Raw genomic sequence first — 20,720 nt, 5'->3', positions numbered from 1 at the left:
AAAGTCAAAGTAGCCTTTATTGGTTACACACTTTACACCAGAGTCAGAATAGATAAGGGCAGCAGATTTCCCCCTGAAGAATATTGATGAACCAGATGAGTCTTACAAAAATCTAGTTGGTTCTTTTCTGCCAGCAGTAGGTTATTTTAAATATACCAGATTTATAAATCATGGAATGTCAGGCCTTTACCTCAACCAATGCTGACCAAGATGCCTATCCATGCTAATCCCATTTTCCTACCTTTTCATCAAATCCCTCTATTATTTTCCTATCCATGTACATGCGTCTACCACTTCTTCTGGCAGTGATTTCCATATACCCAGCACCACGTCCATATACCCAGCACCACGTGTGAACAACTTACCCCTCAGATCTCCTTGAAATATTTCCCCTCCCACTTTAAACTTTTTCCCTTTTACTTTTAGACTCCCTGACCCTGGGAAACCTTATCAAATACTCCATATAATTGTATAAACCTCTAAAATGTCACCACTCAGCCTCCTGCGCTACATAGAGGGTCCACCCTAACCAATCTTATCGTGTTTCTGTACCACTTCATTTCATTCTTGGACTTGGTCAGAAGACATTTACCAGATCTGATAGAACTATGTAAAGTTATGAGAAGCATGGGTGGGGTGTACCATCTCTTCTGAACTAGAACAGCACAGCACACGAACATGCCTACAATATCTGTGCTAAATCTCCTCTGCCTGATCCACATCCTTCCATTCCCTGTATGTCTTTCACACAGAGAGTGGTGAATCTCTGGAATTCTCTGCCGCAGAAGGTAGTTGAGGCCAGTTCATTGGCTATATTTAAGAGGGAGTTAGATGTGGCCCTTGTGGCTAAAGGGATCAGGGGGTATGGAGAGAAGGCAGGAACAGGATACTGAGTTGGATGATCAGCCATGATCATGTGAATGGCGGTGCAGGCTCGAAGGGCCGAATGGCCTACTCCTGCACCTATTTTCTATGTTTCTATGTTTCTATGTCCATGTTTAAACAACTCTTAAAACCTACTATTGTCACTGCTTGCATCACCATTCTGGCAGCACATTCCAGGCACTCACCACTCTGTATAAAATCTTGCCCCCCATATCTACTTTACACTTTCCCCTCTGACCTTAAAGCTATGCCCTCTGATCTTTGATATTTTCACCCTGAGAAAAATATTTGGATTGTCTTCCTCACCTATGCCTCTCATCATTTTACAAACTTCTATTAGATCTCTGATATGCCAGAAAAAAAAACATCCAAGCCTGTCCACACTCTTCTTATTGCTAATATGCTCTAATCTAGCAAGCATTCTGGTAGACCTCTTCAACACACACTCCAAAACCTCCCCATCCTTCTTGTAATGGAACAATGAGAATTGCACACTGTACTCCAAATGCAGCCCAACCAATGTCCCAAAAAGTTGCATGACTTCCAGATTATTTTTCTCAATGCCGCAACCGATGAAGGTAAGCATACCATAACCCTTCTTTACCACTCTGTATAAAGTTGCCACTTTCAGGGAGCTATGGACAATGTCCCCCAAGATCCCTCTGTACATCAATGCAGTTAAGAGACTTACCATTACATTTAATCTCACAAAGTGCAACATCTCACACTCACTTGAATTAAACTCCATCAGCTACTCCCCCCCCCCCCCCCCCCCCCCATATCTGTAACTGAGCTAAATCCTACTATATGCGTTGACTGCCTTCCTTACTGTCTGCAACTCCATCTATTATGGTGTTGTCTGCATACTTAATAACTAACTAAATTTCCATCCACGTCATTTATAGTTATAAACAATAGAGGTCCCTGCACAAATCCTAGTGGAACTACATTGGTCACTGGCCTCCAGCCAGATGCACCCTTCCGACACAACCCATTTGTGAGTAAGCCAGTTATGAATCTAAACTACCAAGTCTCCATTGTTCCCATGCATCTTAATCTTCTGGATCAGCCTATAAGAAGGGACTTTATCAAATCCATGTCGACGACATATACCACCCTACCCGCATCAATTATCAACATCACACGAGGGTAAGCATGACCTGTTGTGTACAAAACCATGCTGACTGTTCCTAATTAGCCCATCCTCCTCCAAATGTGAGAAAACGTATCCTGAAGAATCCTCACAAATGGCTTTCCAAGCACTGATATGAGTCATTGGCTTATAGGGATATGGGCCAAACCCAGGCAGGCGGGACTAGTGTCGATGGATCATGTTGGTCAATGTGGGCAAGTTGCACCAGAGGGCCAGTTTCCATGCTGTAAGACTCTATGACTCTATGACTATATCTCTGCTTACCTTCCAAAACAAAGAGACATAATGTCTACTTTCCAGTCTTATGGGACCTTGCCTGTCCACCTCCTTGCCAGACACAGATGCAAAGTAATTTAGTACCTCAGTTACATCCATTTATCCAAGCAAAAGTTCCCTCCTTTATCCTAGAGTGGTCCTATATTCTCTAGTTACTCTTTTTTTTAATTAAGGTACTTACCAATAAAATTTCATGGTTCCTTTTGGCCCTTACAATTATCTGCTTGAGTTCTTTTCTGTTTGATTTATATTCCTCAAAGGCCCCGTCTGGTTTCAGCTTCCTAAACCTTACACATGTTTCCCATTTCCTTTAGTCCAAATTTACAACATTGCTGCTCATCCAAGTCTCCTTTACATTGTCCCTTCAATCCTTCTTTTACTGGAACTCTGATCAGCTTATCATTATACGACTCCCACACGCCTGATACATGACTTACTGTATCCAATAAACAGCTGCTCCTAATTTACTCTCCCTCTTGCCTGCCTAATAATGGGGACACATGAAACTGCAGATGCTGGAATCTTAAGCAAAGAGCAAAGTGTTGGAGGAACTCAGCAGGTCAGGCAGCATTTGTGGAGGGCATGGACTGAAGATGTTTTGGGTTGGGACTGTCTGAAAACGGGTCCCAACCTGAAAGGTCTCATGGCCTTTCCCGCCACAGATGCTGTCTGACAGTTGAGTTCCCCTAGCAACTTCTATTCCTGTTGTAAATAGCCCTTCCCCGATTTAGTACCTCCCCCAAGGCCAAGAGTTATCTTTATTCATCATTGTCTTAAAACGTGTGGAGTTGTGATCACTGTTCCATCTGCATTCTTCCAAGTCATTTTATATATAAAACACACAATAAAAACTCTGCCACAAATTCCTGTGGTGGATTACTGCTTCCTGGCTTCCAGATTTATTCAATAACTTGGATTCAAATCCCCCAACTACTATGGTGGGATTTGAACTCACATCTCTGGATAGCAGCTGCTAATTTGAACTCATGTCTTGGTCTAGCTGTAAGCAATTTGACCTCTTCGACCACCAATCTGTCTGCTGTATTTGTATCCTTCCTTTATAATCTCACAGTTAACAATTGAATTAGAGACCCTGTTATTTTGTTGTCCATATGGGAGCCATTTTCATAGAACTAAAAATAACAGTGAAGATTGCTCCCGATGTTGGGGAAGTCCAGGACAAGGGGTCACAGCTTAAGGATAAGGGGGAAATCCTTTAAGACCGAGATGAGAAGAACTTTTTTCACACAGAGAGTGGTGAATCTCTGGAACTCTCTGCCACAGAGGGTAGTCGAGGCCAGTTGATTGGCTATATTTAAGAGGGAGTTAGATGTGCCCCTTGTGGCTAAGGGGATCAGAGGGTATGGAGAGAAGGCAGGTACGGGATACTGAGTTGGATGATCAGCCATGATCATATTGAATGGCGGTGCAGGCCGTAGGGCCGAATGGCCTACTCCTGCACCTAATTTCTATGTTTCTATGTTTCTATGAATGCATACCAGGCATTTCATTAATTACTTTAGAGTGCATACTTTATTTTCTTGCAATTCCATTAAGTAAGCAGGTATTATCTGATCTGTTTAATTTGTTTATAAAGAAGAAATTGAGTGTTATACCAAATACAGCAATGTTGATCTTCTTCCTGTGCTAATAGCAATCTTCAGACCTACATGTGGCTTCTTTTAGCGAACTGTAAGACACTTTTAAAATTGACATCCATTTTTTTCTCTCGTCCAAACCAAAGGAAATCGTGTTTGGCAATGCGGCAGCTGAGAATTAAGCAGGATGTTCTGTCATTGCTTCTTTCCCAAGTATTATATGAGCTGTCAACTGTGATTGTCTTTTCTGTTTGGATATCAGTTCGGAAAGAATATGTCAAACTGTAATGGGAAAAGCTTTCTTTGGCTTACATGATTGCATTTCATATAAACTCATAGAAGTTTAACAGTGACAAATTTGTTATGCAGTTGCAGAGAGGCATTAGGTAAAATTGACACTAAGTTAAATAGATTATAAATCTTATTTTTCAAAATTATGATATAGAAGGGAGTCTTTGAGCCCTGTAAATCCATGCTGGCTCGTGGAGTAATCCCATTCAATTCACTCAGTGATTAAATCAGTGTCTGTATGGAATTTGTATGTTCTCTCTTTGACCGCATGGGTTTTCTCCGAATGCTCGAGTTTCCTCCCACACTCCAAAGACATGTAGGTTTGTAGGTTAATTGGCATCTGCAAATCATCCCTAGTGTGTAGGATAATGCTAGTGTGCAGGGTGTTCACTGGTCGGTGTGGACTCAGTGGGCAGAAGGGCCTCTTTTTACGCTGTATCTCTAAAGTCTAAAAAGCTTGGCCAAAGCGGTAAGGAATAAAGAATATATTGAAGGTAAAGAGGTTTTGTGAACAAATTCCAGAGGGCAGAACCAAGGCTTGTAAATATGGGGTATATAATTGGGAAGGATGCATGGGTCAGAACAATATAGTTAAGATGACTTCAATTCATGGAGAGGAAGGGAGTTTATCAAATAACGAGTGACTATGCATAATATTTTTCCATGCTGATTTATTTTTCTATTTTATTTGCTATGCCACCCAAGAGACTTCAGATTGGAGGTCAGCCAGTTTCATGTCTGTAATTAAATGATATGAAGTAATAAGAATAGCATAATTTAATTACCCCGTTAATTTTCTCCATTCACATGTAGATAGAAGCCAGGCTGCACTCTTTCAACGAGGGACTCCCTGTTAAACAAATTAAATATTTTTACATTGGTTTTTGAAGAAGTAATCGGACCCTCAGTCCCTTGAGAGTCTGATTACTCGGACACTCATGTGTCTGAGTATTAAAATGATCCCGATGTTGGGGGAGTCCAGAGCCAGGGGCCACAGTTTAAGAATAAGGGGTAAGCCATTTAGAACGGAGACGAGGAAAAACGTTTTCTAACAGAGAGTTGCGAGTCTGTGGAATACTCTGCCTCAGAGGGCGGTGGAGGCCAGTTCTCTGGATACTTTCAAGAAAGAGCTAGATAGTGCTCTTAAAGATAGCGGAGTCAGAGGATATGGGGAGAAGGGCAGGAACGGGGTACTGATTGTGGATGATCAGCCATGATCACATTGAATAGCGGTGCTGGCTCGAAGGGCCAAATGGCCTACTCCTGCACATATTGTCTATTGTCTATTGTCATTTCAAAATATTCAAATGATTTGCTTCCACTTCCACTGCTGTTTAAGGGAAATAGTTCTAAAACACACAATATTTTTAAGAGAAGAAATCCACATGATCTGGGGGCTGCACAGTGGTGCAGTGGTAGAGTTGCTGCCTGACAGGTTTGATCCTGACTACAGGCTCTGTCTGTACAGAGTTTATATGTTTTTCCAGTGACCATCTGCAATTTCTCTGGGTTCTCTTGTTTCCTCCCACACTCCAAAGACGTACAGGTTTGTGGGTTAATTGACTTTGGTCTTCTTCTTCTTTTCGAGCCCACACACAAGATTAGATGTTGTTCAGCCAGAGCTGAACACATTTCTTGGCATCTGCATACAATGGTGTTTGTGTTGTCGCTTGTTGTGCGTGGTGGTGGAAAAATTGGTGGAGACAAGGCCGCGACGTGAATGCTCTTTCCTCGACCTCATTGACTTTGGTATGAATTGTAAATTTATGTGGGTTAGTGTTAGTGTGCAAGGATTTCTGATCGGTTAGGACTAGGTAGGTCGAAGTGCCTGTTTCTGCACTGTATTTCTAAACTAAACTAAACAAAATTTATCTTAGAGGGGCAACATCATATGTTTCAACTGTGACATCTGTTTCTAGATTGCATATTAGAGGCAACATCCACCTTCTCAAGGCTACTCAGGACCTTAGATGTTTCGATCAAATTCACTCTTATTCTTAAAAATATCCACTGACTTGGTCTTCCACAAATTATTTAAGAAGGAACTGCAGATGTTGGAAAATCGAAGGTACACAAAAATGCCGGAGAAACTCAGCGGGTGCAGCAGCATCTGTGGAGCGAAGGAAATAGGCAACGTTTCGGGCCGAAACCCTTCTTCAGACTGACTTTTTTCTTCTTATCGAGTCCACACACACTACACACATATTAACTACCTTCTGACTAAAGAAGTTCCTCCTCACCTCCTTTCTAAAAGAGCGCCCTTTAATTATGAGGCTATGACCTCCGGTCCTAGACTTTCCCACCAGTGGAAACATCCTTTCCACATCCACTCTGTCTATGCCTTTCATTATTCTAGGTTCTATGTTCTGGGTATTGTTTAAATCAATGTAATTGTGATGCTGCTGCAAGCAAGAATTTTATAGTACCGGTACTTCATTTTAGTTGAACGCATGACAATGTACTCAACTTGACTGGACTTGACACTCACTGGATGATGAAGTGCATAATATACCAAAGCATTGTGACTACTGATAGAATAGCCATTTTATTTTTGCTCTTTTCCCCTTTTAAATTGACAGGTCTGCTAGGCATGGAATCATAGAGAGATACAACTTAGAAACAGGCCTTTCGGCCCAACTTGCTCACACCGGCCAATGTCGCAGCACCACCTGTTTGCATTTTGGTCCATATCCCTCCAAACCTGTCCTATCCATGTACCTGCCCAATCCTTATAAATGTGCTATTATTCATCGGGATAAAAAAGTCATAATTTCCAAGGGCTGCCGATAAAAATAGCCAAATTGTAAATGTTTGTAAAACTGTTTTTGTTTATTTATTTCCTGGAATGTGACTAAAAGGGTAAAAGGAAAAGTGTGAAAGCACCTGACAAAGCATTTATTTTATCCAAAACTGACAGGGAAGCTGTCTTTAGATGAAATATGTTATTAATTTGATTACATTCTGTTGCTGAGTATTTAAAAACTCAAGTTTTATTCTTCAATGAAAGACTATTAGTTGACTATTTCTTCAAATAGAAATCTGTTTATCTGAATCCCACTGTATAAGCATAAACCTACTTTGTATTTTTCAAGCTGTCAACATTAACCACAGTGTTAACTGAAGGGAGAACAATGTATTTAGAAAGAGTAGCACTGTGGATGAATTTGAAGTGAATTTAACAAGAAGTGATTTAACATATACTGTAAACGTTTTGTTAATCATTTTGCATTGTAATTTTACTCTTAATTTTACCCTCCCATTTTTTTGCTCCCGTCTCCAGATTCTTTCATGTTCCACGAAGATAAGCTGTAACAATAAAGTTCTCAATACTGTCAATGCTATCATCTACGTAATCACAAAATGCAGTGCCTTGTTTACACTGAGGCAGATTTCCCTGTGATTTCTACCCACATTCAGAATGGGAGCGCAATATTTGGGGAAAGATTTACGAAAGATCACAGGGTCATCTTTTTCAATCAGTGGGTAGTCCATATCTCGAACTAGCAGCTCGAGGAAGCTATAGATGCAGACACAATGCTGACTTTCTAAAGACCTCAGGAAACGTATGGGTAGGGTTTCAATGTAGGTGGCATGGTCAGTAAGTTAGCGGATAACACTAAACTTGGTGGAATTGTGGACAGTGAACAAAATTATCCAAGATTACAAAGGAACCCTGATCAATTGGCCCAAGGAGCTGAGGATTGGCAACTGAATCGGGTAAATACGAGATGTAGGGCAAACCACGACAGAACATAGACAGCTAATGGCAAGGCCATGGGGAGTGCTGTTGAATAGAGCGACCTTGGCAAGGAGGCATATAGTTCTATGAAGGTGCTAACACAGGTGAACAGTGTTGAAAATGAAGGTGCATCCTGATAGAAATCTTGCCCTGGCTGTGAACATGAGCCTCACCTTGTGTTGAAATGATGCTGAGAGGATGTTTCAAAACACATGGAACATAGACCATAGAACAATACAGCACAAGAACAGGCCATTCAGCCCACAATGTCTATGCCGAACATGATGCCAAGACCATCTCTTATCTACCTGCACATAATCCATAAGAAAGAATTGTGGCTATCAGAACCAATTTCCACATTAGGTAGAGGTCCGGCCGCTGGAGTTGAGGGAATTGGTTCACGGGATCGGCGTTTTTTCCACCACCTCGGCTAAGGGCCTGAACAAAAGCTTTTGCCCCGACTACGGATGGACACGGAGGGGAGGCTGGCTTAAGAACATATACTGTAAGTGCCTTTACAAAGCTGAATCTTATGATAAAATCTGGTATTTCAAGAGTGCTCTTTTAATCTGAAATTCAGATTCAGATTTTTGAAGTTGTTAAGAAAGAGAGTTCCATTTCCATTTAATATTTGTTCATTTGTATCGTAAGTAGTGGGTCAAGTATATATTGATATGCATTGACACGATAAGGATGAAATATTGTTCAAAGTTGTTAATGATTAATTAATTTCTAATGATGTTTCCGATGACACTTCAGATCAAAATAGGTGCCATAACGTTAACAGTTCCAGGAGTCGACTCTGACTGCGGGTGCTGTCAGTGTGGAGTTTGTACGTTTTCTCCGTCACTACGTGGGTTTTTTCTGGGTGCTTCGGTTTCCTCCCACACTCCAAAGACATATAGGTTTGTAGCTTTGACAAAATTGTAAATTGTCCCTGGTGTGAGGGATAGTGCTAGTGTCCAGGGATCGCTGGTCGGCGCGGGCTCAATGGGTTGAAGGGCTTGTGTCCGAGCTGTAAGTCTAAACAAAACGAAACTAAAATACTCAATTGGCTCTTTCGGTGGTTTTGTTGCATTTAAAGGAGTGTATTCTTTTCCAAGGGGGATTTCAGTCTGTTCTCCATTATCTCACTTGTAGAAGATATTCAAGTGAAGGACTGGTAGATATCCTAAAAAATACTTTCTGAATAATACAAGGTTATATCAGTAAAGGACACAAAATGCTGGAGTAACTCAGCGGGTCAGGCTGTAGCTCTGGAGAACGTGGATAGGTGCTGTTTCGTGTCTGGACCCTTCTTCAGAATATGAAGAAATGTCATCTATACATGTTCTCTGGATATGCTGCTTGACTTGCTGAGTTACTCCTGTACACTTTGCTAATCGGGGATTGTGCTTAGTTATGGCAATAATTAACTGCACTTTATGTAAGGAAAAAATGTCACTGTGCCTTTGCACGTGTGACAATAAAGCCCCATTGAACCATTGATTGAACGAGGACAACACAATGGAATGCTTGAAACTGGAGTAAAACAAACGTCTGGAGAAACTCAGCAGATCAGGCAGGACCTGTGGAGGGAAATGGACAGATGATGCTTCGGGCGAGACCCTTCCTCTGGACTGAATGAATGGAGGGGAGATAGCCAGGATAAAGAGGTGATGTGGGGGTGGGGGCTGGAGTAAGAGATGGCATGATCCAAGTGAGGAGGGGTGGAGTATAAAGGATGGATGTGCACACTAGGCTGAGGTCAGGTGACAAGAGTGCATGCCCAGATCAGGGGCATGAGATATGGGGCAGTTTGCCTGAGGGGGCTCTGTAGCTCCCTGACACCTCGATGTTCCATAAATGATCAGAAACACAGTCAAAAATGTAAAGTTCCCGGGTATGTAAGTGACTGCTGCTTACTCGTAAGAAGGAAAACCTTTTTGCAGTTGCAGAATATAGTGGTATTCTTAACAAAAAAAAGGAAAGTGGATTTACTCAGGGGAATAACTTACTAACTTCAGAACATGCTTGTCTGCAAACTGGTTCCTGTGGGAGGAACAAAGCTGTATTATCAATCCATGAATGATTTCGAAAATCAATGTACTGTATAATTAGGGCATTTCAAGGGTAAAAATCCTTTTAAACTGTATTGGAAGCATCCCTAAGTCTAAAAACCGTTAGCTTTTATTTTTAACACACATAGATATCATATCAGGGACAGGCTTCAAAACATGAAGATAAATTTGTGGAGAAGTATTTGTAAGTGTATTAAAAAATGGTACAACTGCACCATAAATTGGCACCAGTAGTTCTGGTTAACCAACAGTAGAGGGTAGCATTGAGAAATTCAGCATCAAGTTATTTCATTAGTTATTTCAAACTCCCAGGAGATCCAAAGGTAAGTATGTTTCATTTTATTACCGAGATAACTTACAGCTTATGTAATTTCTTGATGACAAAATGCAAAGTCATAATACAGTGTTGAAGAACGGTCTCGACTCGAAACGTCACCCTGTAGATGCTGCCTGTCCCACTGAGTTACTCCAGCATTTTGAGTCTGTCTCTCTCAAAGAACATTGAGACAAAATGCTTTTCATAGCTCCCTTACTAACTGTAGGTAAAAGGCAGCTTGACAACAATTAAATCTGTGTAACGCCAAGACACTGATCACATTATCTGTGTTTTCTTTATGAAATGATTACATTATTGATTAACAGTGAAGATATTAGCTGGGAAAATATGTATCTTTCCTACGCATTGATTATTATCCAGTCAGGGGATGTAGGCATTGGATTGATGTAGTGGTGCAGGACTGATCAAACCACGAGATTGTGGGTAGAAAACAATTCCTCCACTGTTGAAGCCATAAAGAAATAGGAGAAATAATTTGCTCCTTTGCACCTTCATCAGTTCTGATCAAGTGTCCCAGACATGGGATGTTATGTTTCCCTTTCCACAGTTGCTGCCTGACCTGCTGAATGTTTCCCACAGTTTTTTGTGTTTGTTGTTTGACTAGTCTTTCAGATAGATCTCCCAGTTTAATCACTCGTCTCATATTCTCGTACAGAAGATCTGCCATGTGGGGCTTGATCTTGTCTGAATTTGATATCTAAATATATATGATGTTAGTCTTATATTGGTATATTGGTGTAGCTGATTGTGGGGAAGTTAGACGATTTATAATAGGTGTCAGATGATATCTATATAATTAAAAGTCTCATCTTGACCACTTCCTGTCTGCGCTGTATATTGATTTTAGAAAAAAATGCTACCCTGTATCGTGCTTTTTGGCCATCTTACTCGCAGTCCTCCTCCGCTGAATCAGCCCAGCAGATTTTTCCCATCGATTAAAAATAAAAAAGTTATGAGTGTTTACAAAACCTTGAGATCAGCTGATTGGTCCTCTTGCCTGTCAATTACCGTGATGAAGGTAACGCTCCTTCCGGAGGCGGGGGGGGGAGGCATGACTTAAAACCCTGGATGCCTGGGCGTGAGTCAGTCACTCAGCAAAATCACGAAGGAGAGGCCACGACTAAGCTGTGAATCAACTGAACTGTGAGCCTTCAATATATGATTTGTTAGCCCTTAATGACAATGCCATGAGTTGTTTGGCTTGCTGCCCTGCCTGTGCTTGAAAGTGCAATGCTTAATTGCAAATGAAATGACAATGCCATGAGTTGTTTGACCTGCTGCCCTGCCTGTGCTTGAAACTGCAATGCTTTATTAGGTCTGACTGTGTTTGGAAGGAATAAATGCTTTATTAGGTCCGACTGTGTTTGGAAGGAATAAATGTTTTATTAGGTCCGACTGTGTTTGGAAGGAATCCCGCACATTTCGTGACTTCCACTTAGTGGACAGGTTGCGCTGATTGTGTAATTTCCAGTGAGTGCAGAGGTCGCGTGATTGCGTAATTTCCAGTAAGTGCAGAGGTCACGCTGATTGCGGAAGTGCCGCAGACAGCGGAAGCTCCACAGTAGAGAGGCTGTGCTCAGCCGTGTGAGTAGATTCAAGAAAGTTTACTGTCATATATATGATGTGTGTGTGCGTGCGTGTGCGTGCGTGTGTGCGTGTGTGTGTGTGTGTGTGTGTGTGTGTAAATTGGAATTAGTGGACCAGCCCTCCCGTGTGAAGCTGTGACCCAACAGGTCCCACTTAGTCTGGTATCTATTATAAACCTACTGACTCTCACGACTGACATCTATTATAAACCTACTGACTCCCACAGTTATCTAGACTACACTTCTTCCCATCCTGCCTCCTGCAAAGACTCGATCCCCTACACCTAATTCGTCCATCTACGCCGCATCTGCGCCCAAGATGAGGTGTTCAATACCAGAACATCTGAGATGTCCTCATTCTTTAGGGAACTCTACATCACCGTCTATATCTCTTGTTTCCCTTTCCCCTGATGAAGAGTCTCGAATCGAAACATCACCTAATCCTTTTCTCCAGAGATGATGTCTGACCCGCTGAGTTACTCCAGCTTTTGGTGTCTATTTCCGATAGAAACAAGTGCTGTTCTTTCAAAATAAAGACCTGGTAATTTTATGGTTATCATTACATTATTGACTTTACTTTTACATTTCAGATGATAGTAATTTTATTTTGAGAAGATAATCAAATTTTCACAGAGGCCATGATTGCATTCAATCTTGTACCTCTAGCCCCCAGTGCTATTCACCCAAAAATAAGTACTTTATTGCTACTAATGAGTGACTGCTTGCTTGGCTGAGTATAAAACATCTTCAAGTAAAAAGTAAAACTCCTCTGTTTGGCCCCTACCAAAATTTCTGCTGCTAGGAAATTCACCTCTATTCAGTCGGGCTAAATATGCTATTTTGTACCAGCAGAGTTTGCACTCTGTATCAGTTCATTAATCACTCTGTGTCTCAAGAGGCTGGGACCAAAGTGGCATAATCCTTTTGTCCTGTTTGCCATGACTTTAAATTCATCTCTCTCCTCTTACCTCCCTGCAGCCCTGCTGAAAGCAAATGGAATAGCTGGCCTTTAATGCTCCTTCTAGCACCTTGCTGCACACAGACAATTTCCATGCTTGTCAATTGCACAAGGGAGCACAGTTCAAAATACCTATTTGGCAGTGAAATATTAAAAGTAAACGAGGTTTCAATATAAAGCCATATTGTTTCGCTTATTTTTTGATTAATGTTCAGAATAATCTTCTCCTTGTCCCTGTTCTAGGCGTTCCTGCATTTCATCAAACTACCATAATTGCTACTATTCTCATGCTCCCTTTTTAACTCCATCTTATCATTAGATCACTATCCCTTGATCCTCTGACAGAAAAATGAATCCTTCCCACTGAACGTGCCTCATTTCCCCATTCTGTCTTTCTGCATTCCTCCCTTTTTCCCTATTTCTCCTTCCCCATTTTTATCCCTCCCTCCTTCCCTCACTCACACCTTCTCCATTTCTTTCCCACCCTCCTCCATGTTGGTTTTCCAAACCTGGACTTTCACCTTCAGTCCTTGAGCTGACGATTATTCAGGGCTTTAAGTGTTTATGAAGGAACTGCAGATGCTGGAAAATCGAAGGTAGACAAAAGTGCTGGAGAAACTCAGCGGGTGCAGCAGGATCTATGGAGCGAAGGAAATAGGCAACGTTTCGGGCCGAAACCCTTCTTCAGCCCGAAATGTTGCCTATTTCCTTCGCTCCGTAGACGCTGCTGCACCAGTTAAGTTCCTCCAGCACTTTTGTCCATTCAGGGCTTGACTCTTTTCCAAATTTTTCTGCCTGCGAAACCCTCAGCTACCTTCAAACTCTTTTTTAAGGGCAGCCGCGATGGCACAGTGGTATAGTTGTTGCCTTACAGCGCTTGCAGTGCCCGAGACCCAGGTTTGATCCCAACTATGGGTGCTGTCTGTATGGAGTTTAAATGTTCTTCCTGTGACTACATGAGTTTCCCCTGAGATCTTTCAGTCCCCTCTCACACTCCCGGCAGGGATCACTGGTCAGTGCGGATTCGATGGGACGAAGGGCCTGTTTCCGTGCTGTGTCTCTAAAACTAAAAACTAAAACTAAATCTTTATCCAATCTTTGGGACATCTAACTCTGCACGTTGGCTGGAGAACCCTCTTTAGTAAGTCAGAGGAAGAATGTGATGAGTGTTCACTAAGCCTTTGTCAATGTGATATAGAGGTCATCTAAAATACTCAAAAAAAAGCTGAGAGCAATGAACAAGTGAAAAGACAATGAACAACGAGCCCAATAAATGCTAGCTCAGCACCCGGAAGTCAAATAACCATATAACCATATAACAATTACAGCACGGAAACAGGCCATCTCGGCCCTACAAGTCCATGCTGAACAAATTTTTTTTTCTTTTTTTTTTTCCCCCCTTAGTCCCACCTGCCTGCACTAATACCATAACCCTCCATTCCCTTCTCATCCATATGCCTATCCAATTTATTTTTAAATGATACCAATGAACCTGCCTCCACCACTTCCACTGGGAGCTCATTCCACACTGCCACCACTCTCTGCGTAAAGACGTTCCCCCTCATATTACCCCTAAACTTCTGTCCCTTAATTCTGAAGTCATGTCCTCTTGTTTGAATCTTCCCTATTCTCAAAGGGAAAAGCTTGTCCACATCAACTCTGTCTATCCCTCTCATCATTTTAAAGAAGTCTATCAGGTCCCCCCTTAACCTTCTGCGCTCCAGAGAATAAAGACCTAACTTATTCAACCTATCTCTGTAACTTAGTTGTTGAAACCCAGGCAACATTCTAGTAAATCTCCTCTGTACTCTCTCTATTTTGTTGACATCCTTCCTATAATTGGGCGACCCCTCCTAAATGAAAAGGCTATTTTACTTAACCAAAAATAATCCAGAATATCCAACTGGTTTACTTGTATTGGGAGGAGCGGTTTCTTCTTATAACATTGACGCCAGGTTTTCAAACTTTCAAACTGCAGGCTTTTAGTTAAGCAATATGTTTCCAATTGTAGAAACAAGAGACTGCAGATGCTGGAATCTTGAGAAAGGATAGCAAATCGTTGGATCAGGAAACATCTGTGGACAGACTGGCAACATCTGTACATTTCCCTCCCCTGATGCAGCCCGAGTTCCTCCAGGTATTTGTCTTCTGCTCATATTTCCAATTGTAACCGGTTAACACAGAAGACTGAGGGAGAGCGACTCTAGGTGCTGGATGTTAATTGGAATATGACATTGGGGCATATTTGATCTCGATTCAAGAAATCCCCCTTTAATAAATGATCAAATATACCTTGGGCAAAACACAAAGTGCTGGAGGAACTCAGCAGATCAGGCAGCATCAGTGGAGGGAATGGAGAGACAACGGTTCAGGTCAGCACCTCATTAGGTCATAAGGGATGGGAGTAGAATTAGGCCATTCGGCCCGTCAAGTCTACTCCACCATTCAATCATGTCTGATCTATCTCTCCCTCCTAACCCCATTCTCCTGTCTTCGCCCCATAACCTCGGAGACCTCTGTGTTTTGCTCATTATTCCAGCATCTGCAGTTCTTTGTGCCTCGATCAAATATACCAGCTGTGCATTACTGTTGTGTTGCTGGTGGTTAACAAAGACCAGCTGAGTGAAACTGGGATTACATTGTATTATGCAGTAAGAGTTTATTACAGTCAGTGAGTGGTGGCTTCAACTTGCTTTTTATTTACTATGGAGGCAGCAGATCTTTCCCATGGTCCTTTTGTGTCTACAAAAATGTAGCCAACCTTTCAGGAGGAGAATTAAAAAAATAACTGTGGAAGAAGTTGATATCCCACAGGATGTAAATGTTTTTAAAGTTGTTCCAAAGCATTGTAAGAATAGAAATCACAGTTGGACAACACTGATCGAGCTTAATATAATTTTATAATGTAATATCAGCCCTCTGAGATGAAGATTTTAGCTGGTAAAAGTCAAAATTCCCATGAACAACAATTGAATGTTATTTTTTAATCTCTTGTGAACTGAAAAATCTGTACTAACTCAACTGTAAACGCTAAACATTAGCTTTGGGGGATTATTAATAGCTTCATATTAATGATTCAAGGCAACTAAACAATGTTTGCAATTTCAGTGAGTTTTGATTGGAAATGAATTGGACAAACCTGATAAAATACTTCATGCAAGGTCCTTAGTAATTAAATTAATTTACAGCAGCAGTTAGATCAATTATTCACTTATAACCAAATGCAATATGAAATGACATTAGTTTCTTATCAATGAAATGTGTTACTTGATTACAAATAGGATTTGCTTGGATTCCCACTCGCCTGTGTTTCAAATTCACACCGTTACTAATAAATACGCTTGCGCAAAGGTAATAGATGAGAACAAAAATGGTGTTAATTTCCGATTATATAAACATCTGACATGGCCCTTTGGAAACAGCTACATCCATTGAATTATTCACGGAGCGATATAGCAAGTTTGCATTTTTATGAAGAAACAAGGAACTGCAGATGCTGGTTTACATCAAATGACACAATGTGCTGGAGTAACTCAGTGGGCCAGGCAGCATCTCTGGAGAGCATGGATAGGTGATATTCTGGGTCGGTACAGCATCTGAGAAGCTAATTAACAATTAATTTGAACAGATCCATTTGGGATCATGCAGAAGCAAGCCAATCTGAAGAAGGATCCCGACCCAAAACATTACCTAACCAGGTCCTCCTGAGATAATGCCTTACCAACTGAGTCACCCGAGCACTTTATGTTGTACACAAGATTGTAGCATTTACAGTTCCTCATGTCTCCAATCATAATTACTTTGTCTGAAGCTCCCAAATTTGATGGGAAAATTAGTTTACTTTACAGTAGAAGCAGAAGAAATACATATGCAGCAGCAGACACAACGAGGTTTGTTAACTCAGAATTTCTCAATGAGATTCTACAGATCATTGAGTTTGTGATTCCTTTATTTTCATCTCATGATATATGAAATGGTGAAGTGTAACTTGCTGGGAAATCTTGAATGTCCCGCCCTGATCTACTAGCCCAAATACTAAAGTACTAACCTTGCTAGTTGGTCTTCACTGCAGATACTGAGTCTGTGCTTCACCTATGCAGGGAAACTGCCCCTTGAGCCAGCCCAAATGGCTCTTTCTTTGCTTTATTGGCAAACATTGCTTGATAAATGTCATGGGAAGTGCATTTTTGCTCCATTAAAGGTGCCATATAAATGTAAGTTGTTACTATGAAGAGGAAAGAGATGTAATTTTTGTTGACATGCACTTCATCAGCATCAAAAAGTAAGAAAGAGAGATGAACCTATTACAAGAATCCGAAAAGGACTGCTAATATATATATATATATATATATATTTATATGAATATAAAACTGTCATTTGGGAAAAATATATCTTTATAGTATCATAAATTATGGTGCCACTATTTATGGAAATAAAATTGTCAGTTTCAGTCACCACAAACCATCTTTCCACAGTGAAACAAGCTTCAAGCTCCATCTTTTAATACATCTGCAAGTCTGAGTATCCATTTTATTTCTGTACTCTGTTTATATCAAGGAAGGTGTATTTGTTTTAATTTCCATTACATCAAAACAGACAGAAGACTGTTTTTATTTACAATGTCCTACTTTACTCCCAATCTATAATTCCCCTGATACTTTCTTGAATTTGTGGTAATTCTCTAGGCAAAGGTATTCACAATGGGGTTAGGTGGGGAATTCCAGAAATTTTGACCCAATGACAATAAAGAACTTTTATAGAGTTGCAAGTCAGGATGATATGCGACGGAAGCAAAATGGTTACATTCCCATGCAATTGCTGACATTGTCTTTGCAAGGCAATAAATGTCAGAGGTCCGAGAGTTGCTATCTTTGTTGACGTGACATGTTGCTGCATTGAATTCTCACCCCATGCCCATCTCATCAGGCAAGATGTATCAAAGTGTGAAAATGTACACCTCCAGATTCAGGGATAATTTCGTCCCAGCTTTTATCAGGCAACTGAACCATTCTATCAACATCAAGAGAGTGGTCCCGAGCTACAATCTATCTAATTGGAGACCCTTCGTCTATCTTTATTGGATGTTACTGGATTTAATCTTGCAATTTAATTCCTTTATTGTGTATCTGTACACTATGGATGGCTTGATTGTAATCATGTATTGTTTTTCCACTGCCTGGTTAGCACACAACAAAACCGTTTCACCGTACTTCGGTACATATGCCAATAAATTAAACTAAACCCCTCAGTTCTCTAGACACTGCTCAACCTAGGCAGAACACACTGATGACAAAGAGAATGATTGAAGTTGGGATCACCAGTCTACAAACTGTTTTGGATGGTTTTGAGTTTCATGATTTTACTTCGGAGTCACGTGAGTGACTTCGTGAAGAACCCGCTCAGTGCGCAGGCGCGGCATTACGCCAGCAGTGCAACAGCGGCGGCAGCTGGAGTCAGGCTCTCCAGCTGCACTTTAACAACGGACCGTCAGGTAAGTATACGGTGCGTTGAAATAACAGAGGAGAGTTGCAGTTGTGTTTCCTTTTCAGAAATGTCGACACAACGCAGAAAACTCTCAAAGAGAAACTGCCCCGCTTCAACTCTACCAGCGGGGCAGCAACCGGTGGCAGCGTCGCTCTCAGAGCGTTTCACTATCCCCGAGACCGAGCCAAGCCCAGTCTCGCCAAAGCCTGCACGGCGGACTGGGAAAGCGGCCAGGAAGCCCAATCGGCCGGTCATCTCCGATTCGTCGGAGGGGGACATGTCTCCACCAAAGCGGAGGAGAGACAGCCGCCTGAGCTGCATTCAGCAGCTCCTGGAGGAGATGCTCCACCGGGACATGCAACAAGAGCGCTCCCGGGGAGAAAGGACAGGTACCTCCTCCACAGTGTCTTTGTGCACTGCCCTCTGCTCCCTCATTACTGGAGGCTAGCATTGGTGACCAGGGCTGGGCTGGTCTGGAACAGCGGCAGGCGGATGAACTCGGGAGTATGCCAGGGGTGCAGGAACAGGAACAGCTGTTGGGTGTGGTGGACCGCTTTGTAGCAACCCCACGGGCTGGAGCACCGCTGGAGCCAAGAATGGCGGCCAGCATCAACCACCTATCCAATAAACCATTACTGGAAAAGGTGCTCGCCGAGGTGCTGGAACAACACACAGCACCAGAAAAGTGTCAACAGCCAAATCTGGGGGCATGTGGGGGCACACATCCGGACCCAAGAACTCAAGCTACAGCGGATCCTAAGGCTCCTGACGTCAGCCACCACTGCCTTTGCTCGTTCCGTGGAGACTACGGAGATCAATACATGCCAGCAGGATGTGCTGGCATTAATGTGTACCACACAATTCGAGATCAACAATCTCCGGATGAAAATCATAAGACCTGCCCTCAATCCCAAATTTGCTGGCTTGTGTAAAGCCCCAGCTGCGGAGACGGACGCACTGCTATTTGGGAAAGATCTTAATAAAAAACTGAAGGAGATGGAGGAAGCATCAAAAACCTTCGGCCTAATGAGGGCAGGCCCCGGGACGAGCAAACCAAGACCTCCGATACCCAAGCGGCAGCACGCCCACGGCATCCACCAGTCGACGTCCGGAATATGGGACTGGTGAACGCTTGGGGTCCGCACATTATCCCCAAAGATCTTTTTAGACCAGGGCCCGCAGCGGACCCCCTGGAAAATGCGCCTCCCCCCAACATCGCCAGCACGTCATCAGAACAGAACCTTCAGGAAAATGAAGAAACAGAATCGCCAATAACCATGGAGGTAGGTGGGTCTGTTTCCTACCAGCATATAGAGAATAAGGGTGCTTTACTAACAGGGGGGGAGATTACACTTGTTTAAAAAAGCATGGGGTACTGTCACAAGTGACAAGTATATACTCAACAGCATTAGTGGATATAAAATTCAGTTTATATCAGAAAAAACGCCGCCAGTTCAACATTGGCCCCAAAGGGTATTTTCTCCCTCCGTCAAAGAGCAACGGGAGGGACAAGCTGAACTGGTGAGACTTATCACAAAGGGTGTCATAGAAAAGACCAAACATGAACCCTTGGAATTTGTATCCAATATATTCACCGAAACCAAAAAAGATGGTGGATGTCGCAACATCATTGACTTAACATCCCTAAACAAGTTTGTTAAGTATATACATTTCAAAATGGAAACATTTGTTACTGCTAGACAATTGATTTCCAAAGGATAATACATGGCAAGCATTAATCTCAAAGATGCTTACTATCTAATACCCCTACACAAGGATCATAGCAGATATCTAAAATTTATCTGGATGAGGCAGCTGTGGCAGTACAAAGCACTGCCTAATGGGCTCACGTCAGCCCCAAGATTGTTCACAAATATTGAAGCCAGCCATGGCAATATTAATGAAACAAAAACATATTGTCATGGCATATTTGGATGATATCCTCATAGTGGCAAAAACAATGGAACTGGCTGTGGCAGCAGTCTCAGCTACAAAACAGCTCCTTGAAACTCTGGGGTTCGACCTAAATCCAGATAAATCTAAGTTAAATCCATCCACTATCATGGATTACCTGGGTTTCACAATTAACTCAGTCCATATGACTGTTACCCTGCCAAGGGAAAATGATTGGATTAGCACAATCATGCAATAATTTAATGGTCAACAAAAGACCAACTATTCGACAAGTAGCAACAGTGATTGGTAAAATGGTAGCAGCATTTCCGGCTACACAATTTGGATCTTTGCACTATCAAAATTTACAAAGAGCAAAGGTACAGGCACTAAAACAACATACAGGTCACTATGATCGTGTCATGATATTACCCACGGAAGCAATATCAGAGCTACAGTG

This window comes from Leucoraja erinacea, chromosome 21 (assembly GCF_028641065.1).
Source record: "Leucoraja erinacea ecotype New England chromosome 21, Leri_hhj_1, whole genome shotgun sequence".
Taxonomy (NCBI): domain Eukaryota; kingdom Metazoa; phylum Chordata; class Chondrichthyes; order Rajiformes; family Rajidae; genus Leucoraja; species Leucoraja erinaceus.
This window is presented reverse-complemented; position numbering follows the sequence as displayed.